At 36.4% G+C, this 15520-nt stretch overlaps 1 protein-coding gene across 1 annotated transcript in view; it reads right to left on the minus strand.

Moving 5' to 3' along the window:
- The window catches only part of LOC5570123 (BLOC-1-related complex subunit 5), a 143719-nt gene that overhangs the window by 96079 nt on the left and 32120 nt on the right, over positions 1 to 15520 (minus strand). The gene's annotated exons all lie outside the window — the stretch shown is intronic.

Below are 15520 nucleotides of genomic sequence, written 5' to 3' on the forward strand. Positions count from 1 at the left end.
ACCATTTGCAGACCTTTTGGCATATTTTGTTCGATCATTAAAAATATTCATAATCCGTACTCCGCAATACAATGTCACTGACTCTCATTGGAAAATGTTGAACAACACGCGCGGCAAAAGTCGTTCAGCTTGTTCTAGTTATGTTTCTCTTAACCCTCTAATACCCAAATTTTTATTTTCGATCTAAATATCATTTTTAGTTATCTAAAATCGTTCTACAAACGTTTTGGGCAATTATTTATTTTTATTCGCAAATCTATGAATTTTGGTTTTTGATTTTTATAATTTTTATTTTTGAACATCCCTACCCTTTTTCATTTTTTCTTGAAGCCTCTTCTAGTTACTGATTTTTTGTAATAATAAAAATTCAACTTTTTACGGTACTTTTTTACAATACTAAATTTTTATTATTTTACTGGGAATATTTTAATTTTCCGTGCAATTAACGGAAAAACAGGTTTGAAATTATTTTAATACCACCAAGCTCTTCTTTTGTGATAGGTTGATCGTAGAAAAATATAAAAGGTACGATTTTTCTTATTACACGTTAAATGAACCCCGGGCATTTATAGGTTATATAAGAATACAATTTTTCAAACAATTTTCAAAAAATACAAAAAAGTTTCAAAAGTCATAAAAAACTTTTCTTATTTGCATGTTATGAGTCAAGGTTTAAGTCAAAAATAATATCATTTTAATTTCCGAGCTACGAAAAAATACACAAAATTCCAAAGTATACCCCGTCTTAAGGCGAGGTTGGGTATTAGAGGGTTAAGTTCTAGGCCTTTCAAACTTATGAATCTCATCAAGTACTTTTCTTTATCATTGCTGACTACACTTGTATCTGCTATAGTGTCGAACTCCTGTTCTTCACAAATCTGGCCATGTCCTGACAAATTTCAATATACTCGCGATCCTGCTACGAATATTGTACAGGATCTACGAAAAAATAAGAATAAACCTTCTGGATCGAGAAATTTAAAAAAATAAAATTTCACTGTTGAGGAAAACTTTCGGGGTACTTATGAGACACAGCGATTTTCAAACTAATCCAAGGCTGTAAGCTAAGTAGGGTACCAGTTATGGACATAGTTGTTCCCTATTTCGCCATATGTGATAATTTTAATATTTCCACATTACGAAAGGTTTTGTGTGTTTTAGCAGTAAGATATAGGATATATGTTGATGTTAAAACATTCAGAAAGATTAAAAATGTGAAAATTATCGTAATTTTACATATGGTCAAATAGGAAACTACTATGGCCATAACTGGTACCAATGTTGCTGAGCGATTCTACCCCATTACCCCGAATGCCATTACCCCGAACGACCCATCACCCCGAATGACATTACCCCGAATTCCAATATCATGGGGAAATGTCATCAATATCGTCATGTCAAGTTAATTGTAAATTCGGGGAAATAGCATTCGGGGTGATGAAATTCGGGGTAATGGTACATTCGGGGTAATGGAATTCTGGGTAACGGCATTCGGGGAAATGGCTTTCGGGGTAATGGGGTAGAATCTGCTGAACAACGATCGGAAACACGAGGCACGATGAATTTTCGTAGGCATCAAAACCAGGGATTGAATCCTGAGAAAATTGAAAGAATCTCTCACGAATCGCTCTCTGTAACTATCATAACATGCTGCACATTATGAGAGACTGTTTATCGTCTACTGCTACAACTTTGATCAGATTATCCCCCCAATCTGATCAAAGTTTTAGCAGTAGTGCATGATAAAACCCCTCTAAACATGCTCCAAGCCTGGAGGACACTATTGCTATTGGAAGTTCGTGGATTGTTTATCGTGCCATTAAAGAAAAATACCTGTCCTCAACGGTAAACAAGCGAGAAAAATGGATTTTATCATCGCTCTCTCTTTGGGGCTCTCGCTCGCTGCTTCCATTTATCAGACTTATTACACCTTGCGATACAATGACGATCGTGGACCGCAACAGATGGGATGTTTTTCTTTGCTTGCTTTGATCGTGCTTCATACTCAAATGAGATCGAATACTGCAATGCCTGATCAAAACAGAATCTGCGAATGGACCAATGAGCCTCTGTACGTGCTATGAAATTCTTTTGTTCTCATGACTTTTACTGTGCGCCGTGTGTTGGTGCTCTCTCCCTCTCTCCCACCGGCAGCTTGAAAACAGGACGCACAGTAGAAGTCAAACGTTTTATAGCATGCATAGGCTCATGCACATGTTCGCTATTTTACATTTGAGCGGTGCCATGTTATTTATGTGGCCATGGAAACCAGTGAATTCGGCACCGCTCAAACGTCAAATTCGTGAACACGTGCATTGGTCCATTCGCAGATTCTGTTTTGATGCCTACGAAAATTCATCGTGCCTCGCGTTTCCGATCGTTGTTCAGCAACATTGGTACCAGTTATGGCCATAGTAGTTTCCTATGTGACCATATGTAAATTCACTCTAGGTGAACCACTTCCCCTGGCCTATTGGTTGCCTCATTCTGTGTAGTTTTAACACATGCGCTGCGTAGAGTGTTTGCTTGACTTTACGAGAAGAAGCCACCTTGCAATGAATCACGAGAATGAACAGCGTGTGGATAAATGAATCCTACGAGTGGAAAGGCTTCGCGAACCACTTATCGGTGTGTTCATTTTGCTTCTTCGGCGTTGCATACGTTCGCTTTTTGCGATGCTCTTCGTGACGCAAAAATTAAAAATGTCGATCATTGTTCACGAAGAAGATCCATCGCAACACTGACTGGTACACTTTCCCTATATTCAGTTAGATTTATAATAAAGAACTACCGAAATAGAAACAACTTACATCGGTCACCCTAGTTTTGAGGTGTGGCTTCGTTCTATAATCAACTTAAGACTATTAAAATTAGGATTTATATTATCAAACTCAAATCAACTTCCTTCAATCTTCTTAACATTGTTTAGAAAGACAATCAATCCGTCATACACGATGATCATCCGCGAACATCGTCATTATCTATCAGTATACGATTACGCTACATCACTTAACGTCATTTGTCCTCTCGGGGCTCTCGTTAGCGTAGTTACGGTATACTTCGCAGATTGGATACTAGCAGTATTCATGTTTCTGTTTAGATAATCTCATCCAGAATCTCTTTCAGCTAATAACATACATATAGTCGTTTTACTGAAACTTATTTGAAACCTGGATCGCAACTCAAAAGAGATTCAAACCTTTTCTTCATCGAAATGATCGCCTGAATGGAGCATGTGATGGAGTTGCTATCATCATTCATAGGCGTATAAAACATACAATGTTGAAAAAGCAGTCCAAGTTGGGAAGACATCAAGAAACCAATTTATTATTGAATTATGATTTGGATATGAATTCGATTTGGATATGAATTCGATTTGGATTGAATCGCGTTTATCAGATAAAGAATAATAGAAATTACAGTCATAGTCAGAGAGCGAATGATGTAGCTAGTCAATTTTACGCTTTTTATAACGCTTGTGGGTATGATTTCGTATCACACATCTTACCTAAGTATGAGACTGTGAATATTTGAAGATAGGTACGTATATGTCAATTTTATGACTTTACCTAAATGTGAAAAGAATGCTGAAAACATATCAACGATTCGGCGATTCCATTTTAAGTGAAAACAAAAATTATTTTAATCATGATTCGCCGAACTTGTGCAAACATTAGTCTTCAGTAAGGTCAAATTATTGTATTAAAATCTGACTCTGACATATTTGGCAACCAAACAACTGACGCTGTTTCCACAATCGTGTAATACTCCGCAATTTACCCTATTTTGCACCAAAGTTGAAGTAAATGTGAACAAATTACAAGTTTGGTGTTACACCTCCACGCGGAGAACAAAATAAAGCGTTCGTAATTATTTTTCCGGTCATGTTAACTGTAGGGTTTCGTTCTACTTCGTCGTAAGAGCTACTATTCGTCGTATCAAACTTAAAATGTTCCACTACGGCGGATATTCCAACTTACCTGCAACATAGATTCATTTTCCAAATGTAATTTTGTGAAAGCTTTTATGATTCGTCCACGTGTACACCAAAAATGCAATGAAACTACTGTATTTCGAAAATAACTTCAGTTCAATTATCCACTTAACACTTTTTCACCGAAATCGCATGGACGAACACGATTTGAGAGAAATGCTTAGCGATCGAAATCAGTCACACCACTTTCCAACACAAGTTTCTTCCTGCCCCCCTGTGTGACTTACATCGCCGGGCACTTATTTTCACTATGGAAAACCTTCGTACTTTTTCACTGAAGGATTTCATTCCAATCACTCGCCGTAAAACTTCAATAAATCCTCAAATTTTACGAAATTTCCTCAACCGCCGCGTATAATTGAGAATGTAAACTGTAGTGAGATCATAGTAGGCTGACATAGGGTACAGTAGTAGTTGTTTGACGTTAGGGATGATCATTGTATAATAAACCCCTGAACCATCAAGACGTATTTTATTACTACAGTTCAGAAGTGGGATAAGCCATGCTATTACGAAGCCAAAAGACCTCTGCAGAAATGGAACAGACAATTTTCTCAAGCCATGGTGCATTTGAAAATCGATTTTCCCGTGGAGAAAGTGGAAACGAAACCCGAAATTCAAATACTGTGGATGTTGGAGATTCTGTAAACTCTGTCCATCCTGTTACGAGTCCGTTACCTGAGGAGAGAATAGGAGACGTGTGCTTGGAAAGGACGTCGGGAATACGTAGAAATTCATTTCAAGAAAGCGGATCACAAGCTGCAGGTATCGCCGTGTCACACGCAATGAATGCTGCTGCTTCCGCTGCCCACATAACTTCAGGGTCGGTGTCAAATCGCATCGAACCTGGAAGTGGAGATTGTATCAGTCAAGATTGTAATGTTCATCAAATTCAAGCTCAAAATTCAATCAAGGAAAATATTCCGTTGATTCAAAATAGTTCAAATTTCCATCAAATTCATCATTTTGGACCGGAAGAGATTTCTATTATGCTGCCATCCTTTGCTGGAGCTTCTGAAGAAGATGTCAATCATTTTGTAGCTGTTTTGGAGAATACGAAAAATGCGCTTAAAGTTAACGAGTTTATCATGAAGTTGGTGATCATCCGGAACCTTAAAGGTAAAGCTCTATCCTGGCTACATTCGCAAGCTGATTTTATGTTGAAGAGTTACGATGAAATACTGAAGAACCTCAAAGAATTTTTTGATCGTCCTGTGAACACATTTGAAATTCGCAAGCGTTTGGAGAATAGAACCTGGTCCCCAAAATTTGAAACTTTTTCTGATTATTGTCAAGCCAAAAAAGTTATAGCTCAACCTTTGAAGATGCCAGAATCAGAACTAATTGAGTACATCGTAGAAGGAATAATGGATCCGATACTGAAAAATCAAGCAAGACTATCAAATTTCAAAACCCTTGGAGAAATTATTCAAGCTTTCAGAATGTTCGGAATTTCCTCAGCATCAAATTTGTCTTCTTGGAAACCAATTAAGTGCTATTCTTGTCATCAACCTGGACACGTTGCTGCATTTTGCTGGAAGAATCGTAATAATACTTCGAGGCCCAATCCCAACAGGAGAAATGTGCGTGATGAAGCTCCAAAACCAAAATTTGTGAATGCTGTTGTTAAAGATGACTTAGCTGTAGAAGATGGACGTTCAGGATTGGTAGATTTTCAGTTTCCTAGTCAAAATAGAATATTTAAATCTTTATATGATACAGGGAGTCCAATTTCACTAATACGTAGAGGTTTAGTAGAAAAATCTAGAATTTCCAATTATAACGATAGTAAATATTATAAAAGTATTAGTGGAAATAGGCTCAAAATTTTAGGAATTTTTAAGACTGAGATAATCATGCAAAACATTCATTTCAGAATTGAGTTTCATGTTGTTGCTGACAAATACTTAGGACTCGTCGATGCCATAATCGGAAGAGATGTGATCATGCGTCCAGAGATTAAAACGATCATTCAAAATGGAATCAAAATGTATGATGTCAATAAAAGGTATTTACAGTTTGAAAATCCTTCTAACGTTCAGGTAAATAATAAAAAAATATGTAATATCAGTTCCGAAATTTACGAAACTTTGTTATCAAACATTGGAAAAATATCTGATGACGAGATGGCAAAATTTTTAGAATGTTTCAAGAGTAAATACTATTTCAACAAAAAGCCACATAAGCCAGTTACAGAATATGAAATGACTATATCGTTAAAAAAAGAGGAATATTTTCATTTCAAACCTAGAAGGTTGTCATATGATCAAAAGAATAAAGTTGACGGGAAAATTAAAGAATTATTGAGAGAAGGAATTATTAAAGAAAGTAATTCACCGTATGCCAGCCCTATTGTATTAATTCCTAAAAAAGATAATGATTTTAGGTTATGCGTAGACTATAGAAAACTGAATAAAAATACTGTAAGAGATAACTACTCCTTGCCTGTTATAGATGATTTGATTGATTCTTTGAGAGATAAAGCTGTATTTTCAATTATTGATTTGAAATCTGGGTTCCATCAGATCAAAATTGCACCCGAATCTACCAAATATACTTCTTTTGTAACTCCAAAGGGTCAATATGAATATTTACGTGTCCCTTTTGGATTATGTAATGCTCCTGCGGTTTTCCAGAGATTTATAAATAGAATTTTTAAAAAAATGATAGATGATGAAGAAATAATTGTTTATATTGATGATATTTTGATAGCTAGTAAAAGTTTTGAAAAACACATAGAGACTTTAGGAAAAGTTTTTCAAATTTTGAATGATAATTTATTAGAAATTAATTTGAGCAAATGTCGTTTTATATTTGAAGAAATAGACTATCTGGGATATACTATAAATAAATTTGGAAAGAAATTGAACAAATCTCATATTGAAAGTATTTCTAACTTTCCAACACTCAAAAACTGTAAGGATGTTCAAAGGTTCTTAGGCCTTACTAGTTATTTTAGAAAATTTGTACTAAATTTTGCAACCATTGCGAGACCTTTATATAGCCTTTTGAAAAAAGATGCAAAATTTATATTTGGAGAGGAAGAATTAAAAGCTTTTAATTTTTTGAAAAACAGATTGATTTCATCGCAACATATGATCCTCATGCAGAAACACAACTTCACTGTGATGCTAGTTCCTATGGATTCGGAGCCATTCTGCTTCAAAAAAATAAAAATGATAATAAATTTCATCCTGTTAGTTATTTTAGTAGGAAAACAGATGATTTAGAATCAAAACTGCATAGCTTTGAACTTGAAACACTGGCAGTAGTATATGCTATTAAAAAATTTCACATTTATTTGGCAGGAATTCATTTTAAAATTTTTACGGATTGTAATGCTTTAGTTCAAACTTTGTCAAAAAAAGATGTTAATCCAAAAATTTGCAGGTGGACATTGTTTTTGGAATGTTATAATTTTGATTTAAAATATAGAGATTGTTCAAAAATGCAACATGTTGATGCTTTAAGTCGTCAAGACATGGTAGTTAAAAAAAATGTAGACAGTTTCAAATTAGACCATCAAAATTAAATCGATGAAAATATAGCTGAAAGTATCAATGTTCTTAATGAAAATGATATAGAACAAAACATAATAGTTGCACAAGAGCAGGATGAGAAAATTATTAGAATTAAAGAGCTTCTGGAGAGATCTCCTTTTCCTGATTTTGAGCTTATAAATGGCGTACTTTTCAAAAAAGATGGTAACAAACGTTTATTAGTTGTTCCGAAATTGATGATTGACAATGTCATTAAATTAGGTCATGACAATTGTGGTCATATTGGAGTAGAAAAAACTATGCATGAAATAAGAAAGCAATTTTGGTTCAGTAGAATGAATAAGTTTGTTAAAAATTATATAAACAATTGCTTGACTTGTATTTTTTATAGCCCTAGTGGAAAGAAAGAAGGGTTTTTAAAAATTGTTGATAAAGGAGATAAACCTTTTACCTCTATTCACTTGGATTACTATGGACCTATACAGCTACCTTCTACAAACAGAGCAAAGTATATATTAGTCATGGTAGATGCATTTACAAAATTTACTAAATTTTTTCCAACAAAAAGTATTAGCTCAGAAGAAACTATTGTTCATTTGACGAATTACATAAACTTCTATAGTAAACCGAATAGAATTGTTACAGATAGAGGATCCTGTTTTACGTCGAGAAAATTTAATGATTTTATTTCAAATAATCAAATTGAACATATAAAAACTGCAGCTTACACACCTGAAGCAAACGGTCAAGTTGAACGTATGAATAAATCACTTACCCCAATGCTTGCTAAATTATGTCATGAATCGTGAAAAAATGGGATAAATTATTACCAAAAGTTGAATTCATTTTTAATAATACATATAACCAGGGCTGGCATCTCCTCAGTGAAAACAGAAAAACACAAAGAGCGCGCACTTTGTGTTGATCATGAATTTGAGTGCAGTGCGACAGCTACACTTTCTCACTGATTCTTACCTCTTTGACGCCTCTTTGTGTTTCTGCTCTTGCTGCAATGCATCCTTCGACACAAAGTGTTGATGGAAAATGGTGAACACACACTCTTTGTGTGGCTCATTGAGTACCTACCGAATGCTTCTATAGGAGCTTCTATTGGAATATATGGGAGAATTGTTGGAACGGGACCGACGAGTAGGTAACGGAAATCGATGTCCGATGTCATTTTGGAATCCAAGATGGCGACTTTACAGAAATCCCTTCAAACCCCTGCAATATGGGTATTTTTGGAACGGGACCGTCGAGTAGATGCCGGAAATCGATGTCTGACACCAATTTGGAATCCAAGATGGCGACTTCCGGTTTGCAAAAATCCCTTCAAACCCATGCAATATGGGTATTTTTGGAACGGGACCGGCGAGTAGATGACGGAAATCGATGTCTGACACCAATTTGGAATCCAAGATGGCGACTTCCGGTTTGCAAAATCCCTCCAAACCCATGCAATATGGGTATTTTTGTAAAGGGGCCGACGAGTAGATGCCGGAAATCGATGTCCGTTGTCGTTTTGGAATCCAAGATGGCGACTTCCGGTTTGTGAAAATCACTTTGAGCCCATGCAATATGGGTATTTTTGGAACGGGACCGACGAGTAGATGGCGGAAATCAATGTTTGCCACCATTTTGAAATCCAAGATGGCGAAATCCGGTTTAAAGTGATTTTCTCAAATCTTGGATTCCAAAATGGCGTCAGACATCGATTTCCGTCATCTACTCATCGGCCCCGTTCCAAAAATATCCATATTGCATGGGTTCAAAGTGATTTTCACAAACCGGAAGTCGCCATCTTGGATTCCAAAACGACACCGGACATCGATTTCCGTCATCTATTCGTCGGCCCCGTTCCAAAAATACCCATATCGCATGGGTTCAAAGTGATTTTCACAAACCGGAAGTCGCCATTTTGGATTCCAAAACGACACCGGACATCGATTTCCGTCATCTACTCGTCGGCCCCGTTCCAAAAATACCCATATTGCATGGGTTAAAAGTGATTTTCACAAACCGGAGGTCGCCATCTTGGATTCTAAAACGACACCGGACATCGATTTCCGTCATGTATTCATCGGCCCCGTTCCAAAAATACCCATATTGCATGGGTTTGAAACGCTTTTCACAAACCGGAAGTCGCCATCTTGAATTCCAAAACAACTACGGACATCGATATCCGACATCTATTCGTTGGTCTCGTTTTAAAAATATCCATGTTATAAGGTAAAAAGAGCCAAATTGTGTACACTTTGAGCATGTTTTGCCAACACACTCCGTCAGCATTACTCTTTGCGTAATCGCTTACACTCTCTTTCCTACTGCGTGCCCTCATTGTGTTCGTGTTTTTACACTTTGCGTGCGTCTGTCTCCTCCTTGTGCAGTGGTTAAATTCTGCTCTTTGCGCGCATTGTGCGAGTTGATGCCAGCCCTGCATATAACAGGTCAATAGGTAATTATCCTAGTGTGTTATTGTTCGGATTTCAGCAAAATAATTTGGATAGTGAAAACAACAACATTGCAAATTATGTTGCTAACAGACAACCAGATCTAGAAACATTAAATTTAACAAATATTCGCGAAAATGCCCGACAACAAAATTTAGTCAATCAAAATTATAATAAAAGACAAATTGATAAGAAAAGGAAAAAATGTACAAATTATAAAGAAGGTGATTTCATTGTTCTGAAAACTGGTGAAACTCATAAATTGGCTCCGAAATATAAAGGTCCATATAAAATTCAAAAAATTTTGCCTAACGATAGATACGTGGTGACTGATATAGAAGGATTTCAAATTGCAAATACTCCATTTAATTCGGTTTGTTCGCCCCAAAACATGAGAAAATGGATGAGTGATCACATGTCTGAAGGTAGTGATATCGATGAGGTCATCGATAATGTCAGGATGCCCGAGATGTAGTGAGATCATAGTAGGCTGACATAGGGTACAGTAGTAGTTGTTTGACGTTAGGGATGATCATTGTATAATAAACCCCTGAACCATCAAGACGTATTTTATTACTACATAAACAAAGCTCAATCCGTCGTACTGAGAAAAAAAAGTTTGTGCGCATCAATGTGTGCGCGACGCTCGACGTAAAAACACAGTTCCTTTGATTGTGTTGTTTTCACTGTACTGTGAGCAAATGCCAGAATTGTACGGTCAAAAGGAATTGTGTTCATATGTTTGGGCTGAACTTTGATGAGGAACAATTAATTTTAAAGGAAATTAGAGTATTCCATCATGCTGAAGGAATGGAGGGAGATGCCCGTAGATCTATATTTTCTAGTAGGGTTTCGTTCTACTTCGTCGTAAGAGCTACTATTCGTCGTATCAAACTTAAAATGTTCCACTACGGCGGATATTCCAACTTACCTGCAACATAGATTCATTTTCCAAATGTAATTTTGTGAAAGCTTTTATGATTCGTCCACCTGTACACCAAAATTGCAATGAAACTAATGTATTTCGATAAATAACTTCAGTTCAATTATCCACTTTACACTTTTTCACCGAAATCGCATGGACGAATACGATTTGAGAGAAATGCTTAGAGATCGACATCAGTCACACCACTTTCCAAAACAAGTTTCTTCCTGCCCCCGTGGGTGACTTACTTCGCCGGGCACTTATTTTCACTATGGAAAACCTTCGTACTTCTTCATTGAAGGATCTCATTCCAATCACACGCCGTAAAACTTCAATAGATCACCAAATTTTACGAAATTTCCTCAACCGCCGCGTATGATTGAGAATGTAAACAAAGTTCTATCCGTCGTACTGAGAAAAAACAGCTTGTGCGCATCAATGTGTGCGCGACGCTCGACGTAAAAATACGGTTCCTTTGATTGTGTTGTTTTCGCTGTACTGTGAGCAAATGCCATAATTGTACGGTCAAAAGGAATTGTGTTCATATCTTCTTCTTCTTTCTGGCGTTACGTCCCCACTGGGACAGAGCCTGCTTCTCAGCTTAGTGTTCTTATGAGCACTTCCACAGTTATTAACTGAGAGCTTGCTATGCCCATGACCATTTTTGCATGCATATATCGTGTGGCAGGTACGAAGATACTCTATGCCCTGGGAAGTCGAGAAAATTTCCAATCCGAAAAGATCCTCGACCGGTGGGATTCGAACCCACGACCCTCAGCTTGGTCTTGCTGAACAGCTGCGCGTTTACCGCTACGGCTATCAGGGCCCCAATTGTGTTCATATGTTTGGGCTGAATTTTGATGACGAACAATTAATTTTAAAGGAAATTAATATATTCCAACATGCTGAAGGAATGGAGGGAGATGCCCGTAGATCTATATAATCTAGTGAAACATTTTATTATAGCGTTGATATATTGTATTTTAACCACTCAATACATCACAGTGAGCCGTAAGTTGTGAGACGAATCTGGAAACTGATTGCGACGGAGTTGAAAACGATACGACGGATTGAGAATACGATAAGATGCATTTTCTTTGCATTATTTCCAAAAACAGATCAAGATTTATCAAAATGTTATTGTACAATGCTAAAGCCGTTTTGAGAAAGAATTGTTTGGCATCGGTTTGTATCAGCATCATTCACTGCAATACTGGTAAAATTGCAGTTCTCACTGATCAATGCTTAATACGATGGATACTAGCACATCACCCTATTGTAAGGTTAATTTGGAGAAACAATCGACTCTCCACACCTCGATGTTCTATATCTCGATATCTCTCCCTATGTCGAGCATTTCTTCGGTCCCTTCATTCTGCATACATTTTCACTCTTCGTATCTCGATATCCTCTATATCTTGATATCTCCCTATCTCGATGTGTTCCTGGTTGATTTTAGTACCAGATTTCCTCTCCGTATGTCGATATTCCAATTATAAAAGGTTACTAGACCCAATTACATTGATTTAAAATAGTTCGGGAACACGAAGTGACGTCTGCTTGCTTATTATTTTCCTGGTAACGGAGTGGTTTTCAATTTAGTTTTCATTAAAAATGCGTTCTTTGGCTCGATCTCTCCCTATTTCGATGATTCCTTCAATATCGAGATGTGGAGAGTCGACTGTAATTATTAATATATGTAGTTTATTTCACAGTATATTATTAAAAATAACTATACCATATAGTTGTTGACAACTATATTTTTATTGAATTTATAAATGTCAAAATTCAACTATATTTTATTTGACTCAGAGTAAATCTAATTGAGTTTACAATAGTTTGGTGAATTATTCGAGTCAGGTGAAGAATAGGAGTATTATTTTGAGAGAAAAATCTGGCGGCCATATTGGATTTTGACGCCATCTTGGTTTTAAGTAGTAGAATGACTTTTCAAGTTGTTAGCACTCAACATGTTGAATTTTAATTTTACTGTTACACTTACTCTTCTTCTTGTTCTTCATTTTCCTGTCGTTACTGGAACAGAACCAGCCCCTCAGCTTAACTAGCGTTACAACAAATTATCAAATAGGATTTTTAACGCTTATTTGCTATCTGAACAATTCTTCTGCATATCTCAAGTTGAAAAATAGCATTATTTCTTTCATTTATTTGGTCTATAACCATTGATAGAAATGAACAATCAGTTGAACAGCTGAGATAAGATAAGAAAAAAAGAATTTGATTGTTTTTTTCAAAGGAGGTCTCATAACTCAACCAAGAAGGCCTCGAAAACCAAGATGGCCGCCAGATTTTCCAATCTCAAAATTATATATGTGTTTCGGCATTACGTCCGCATTAGAACAAAGCCTGCTTCTCATCTTTCAATTTCACTATTTTTCACATGTATGTTGGGCGGTAGTAAAAACGATACTTTATGGCTCAGAAAATCAAGGTTTTTTTTTTGCTCAGAAGCTTAAGATTTCCATTCTAAATTAATGCACTCTTGGCAATGTTTTACGTTAAAACTACAGATACTATCACAAGACTTACTAATGTGCCAACGCGCAATCTTTAAATCTCATTCAATGAACAACAATGCATAAACAAGGTAAAAAAAGGTTGTTTATTTCAATCAATGTTTTTAGACGGTTTTCGTTTATCAAATTTATTTATTAATTTATCCTGAATTCAAAGATATGTCGAAGAATTATTCTGTTATCAAAAATTGCATTATAAAAGAAAATTCCTATTTAATAATCTGTATTTATAACTAATAAAGCTTTGAGTATCAGGCTCGGTTCTGGTAGGGACGTAACGTCAGGAAAATAAAGAATAATAAGAAGAAGAGTATACGTAACCTTGGTTTTCTTGGTAGTCTCTAAATTCGACATGTCAAGGTGAAAAATTCAATCTACTACTTAAACTCAAGATGGCGTCAAAATCCAATATGGCCTCGAGATTTTATCACTCAAAATAGTACTCTTATGCTACACTCTACTCGAATAAAACACCAACGATTGATAACTTGTGTCTTTGTTGTGCCAAAAATGATGTTTGTGTTGATTTCACTCGCCATATACGTCAAAATCGTAGAACATGATTTAGAAAATCGTTCATTTCATGGGGTAAATACCATTGCTCACCTAGGTTTTGTAGCCTATCTTACGCAATTTTTCCTCAGCTTTCTGATGGTGATCTCAGAATTCAAAACTAGCGGTGCGCTAATGGTGAAAAATCGATTTTTCTAACAAAATTCAAGATGGCGGCCAATTTCAAAATGGCCGCTAAATTTTTTTTAACCTCGAATGAAAGCTATATCTTTTCTCTACACGATGCCACTAAGTTTGCTATGTGTTCAAAGGGAAATATGAGACATATCACGTAAACTACAGATTTATCAAAAAAATGGGCTTTTTCGCAAACTGTTTAGCTGGCTGCCGTACACCAATTAAAGAAAATTAAAGAAAACCGAAAGGACCACCCTTAAGTTTTATCGAAAACTAGCGATCAGTGACATAAAATTGGAATTCTAACGATGGGTGCCTATAGCGGCCTGGTTTCAGCGAGAATTGCTCATATGTGAAAAGATTCGTTGCTGCTTTATCGATCTAAATGAATCACTGCAAACATCAAAACAAAGTGTGCGTCGGCAAGCTTCATACATGGTCTGCTGCGTGAGAGGTGGTTATCTTAGCACCTAAACTATTCTATACAAGTAAGAAGTAAGTAGCTTTGTGAGCATGACTTGAAGTCTATGGATTTGCATGTTTTCGAATAGTGTCTTCTTCTCTTCTTCTTCTTCTTGGCATTACGTCCTCACTGGGACAGAGCCTGCTTCTCAGCTTAGTGTTCTTATGAGCACTTCCACAGTTATTAACTGAGAGCTTTCTTTGCCAAAGTCGCCATTTTCGCATTCGTATATCGTGTGGCAGGTACGATTATACTCTATGCCCAGGAAGTCAAGGAAATTTCCATTACGAAAAGATCCTGGACCGACCGGGAATCGAACCCAGACACCTTCAGCGCGGACTCTTACCACCCAGCAAAGGAAGGCTTAAGGATAATAGTAACTATCAAAATTATAATTGATATAAATACAAGTGGATAGCTGAATCAATGAGTTGTGTGTATTTGATTTGACGTTAATTTAGTTTGGCGTAAGTTAATTTTACTTTGAAACAACTATTGATTTTGTCAATCACGGTATCAAACATGCAAATATGAAGAATCAATTTTCAGTCAATTTGGTACACGCTCCAAAAATGATAACATTTATCATAAATGGACAACACGATTGCATGAAACCATTGACTTATAAATTTATTGACTTGGGTGTCCGGTACTGGAGGATCTCCCCTACCAGTTAAGTTCATAGTATTTTTCTCTGTCACCATATTATTTGTTTACTAGCTTATCCAACGTGGGTAGACAGGCTCCAACGGAATTCGGAAGCGAAAAACTATTTATGACCTTTCATAGATTGATAAAGACAGAACACATGACAGACTCCGTCCCAGTGGAGATGCTATTGTGCTCAAATAATTACAGCATCAAATGCTGTTGTAGTGTTTCTGCTGCTGTGAAACATTTCGAAAGTTCAAGAACATGCTACGGATAAAAAAAGGGGCCTCGAATATGCTGTTGTAGTGCT

The sequence above is a fragment of the Aedes aegypti genome, chromosome 1, assembly GCF_002204515.2.
Source record: "Aedes aegypti strain LVP_AGWG chromosome 1, AaegL5.0 Primary Assembly, whole genome shotgun sequence".
NCBI classification, from domain to species: Eukaryota; Metazoa; Arthropoda; class Insecta; order Diptera; family Culicidae; genus Aedes; species Aedes aegypti.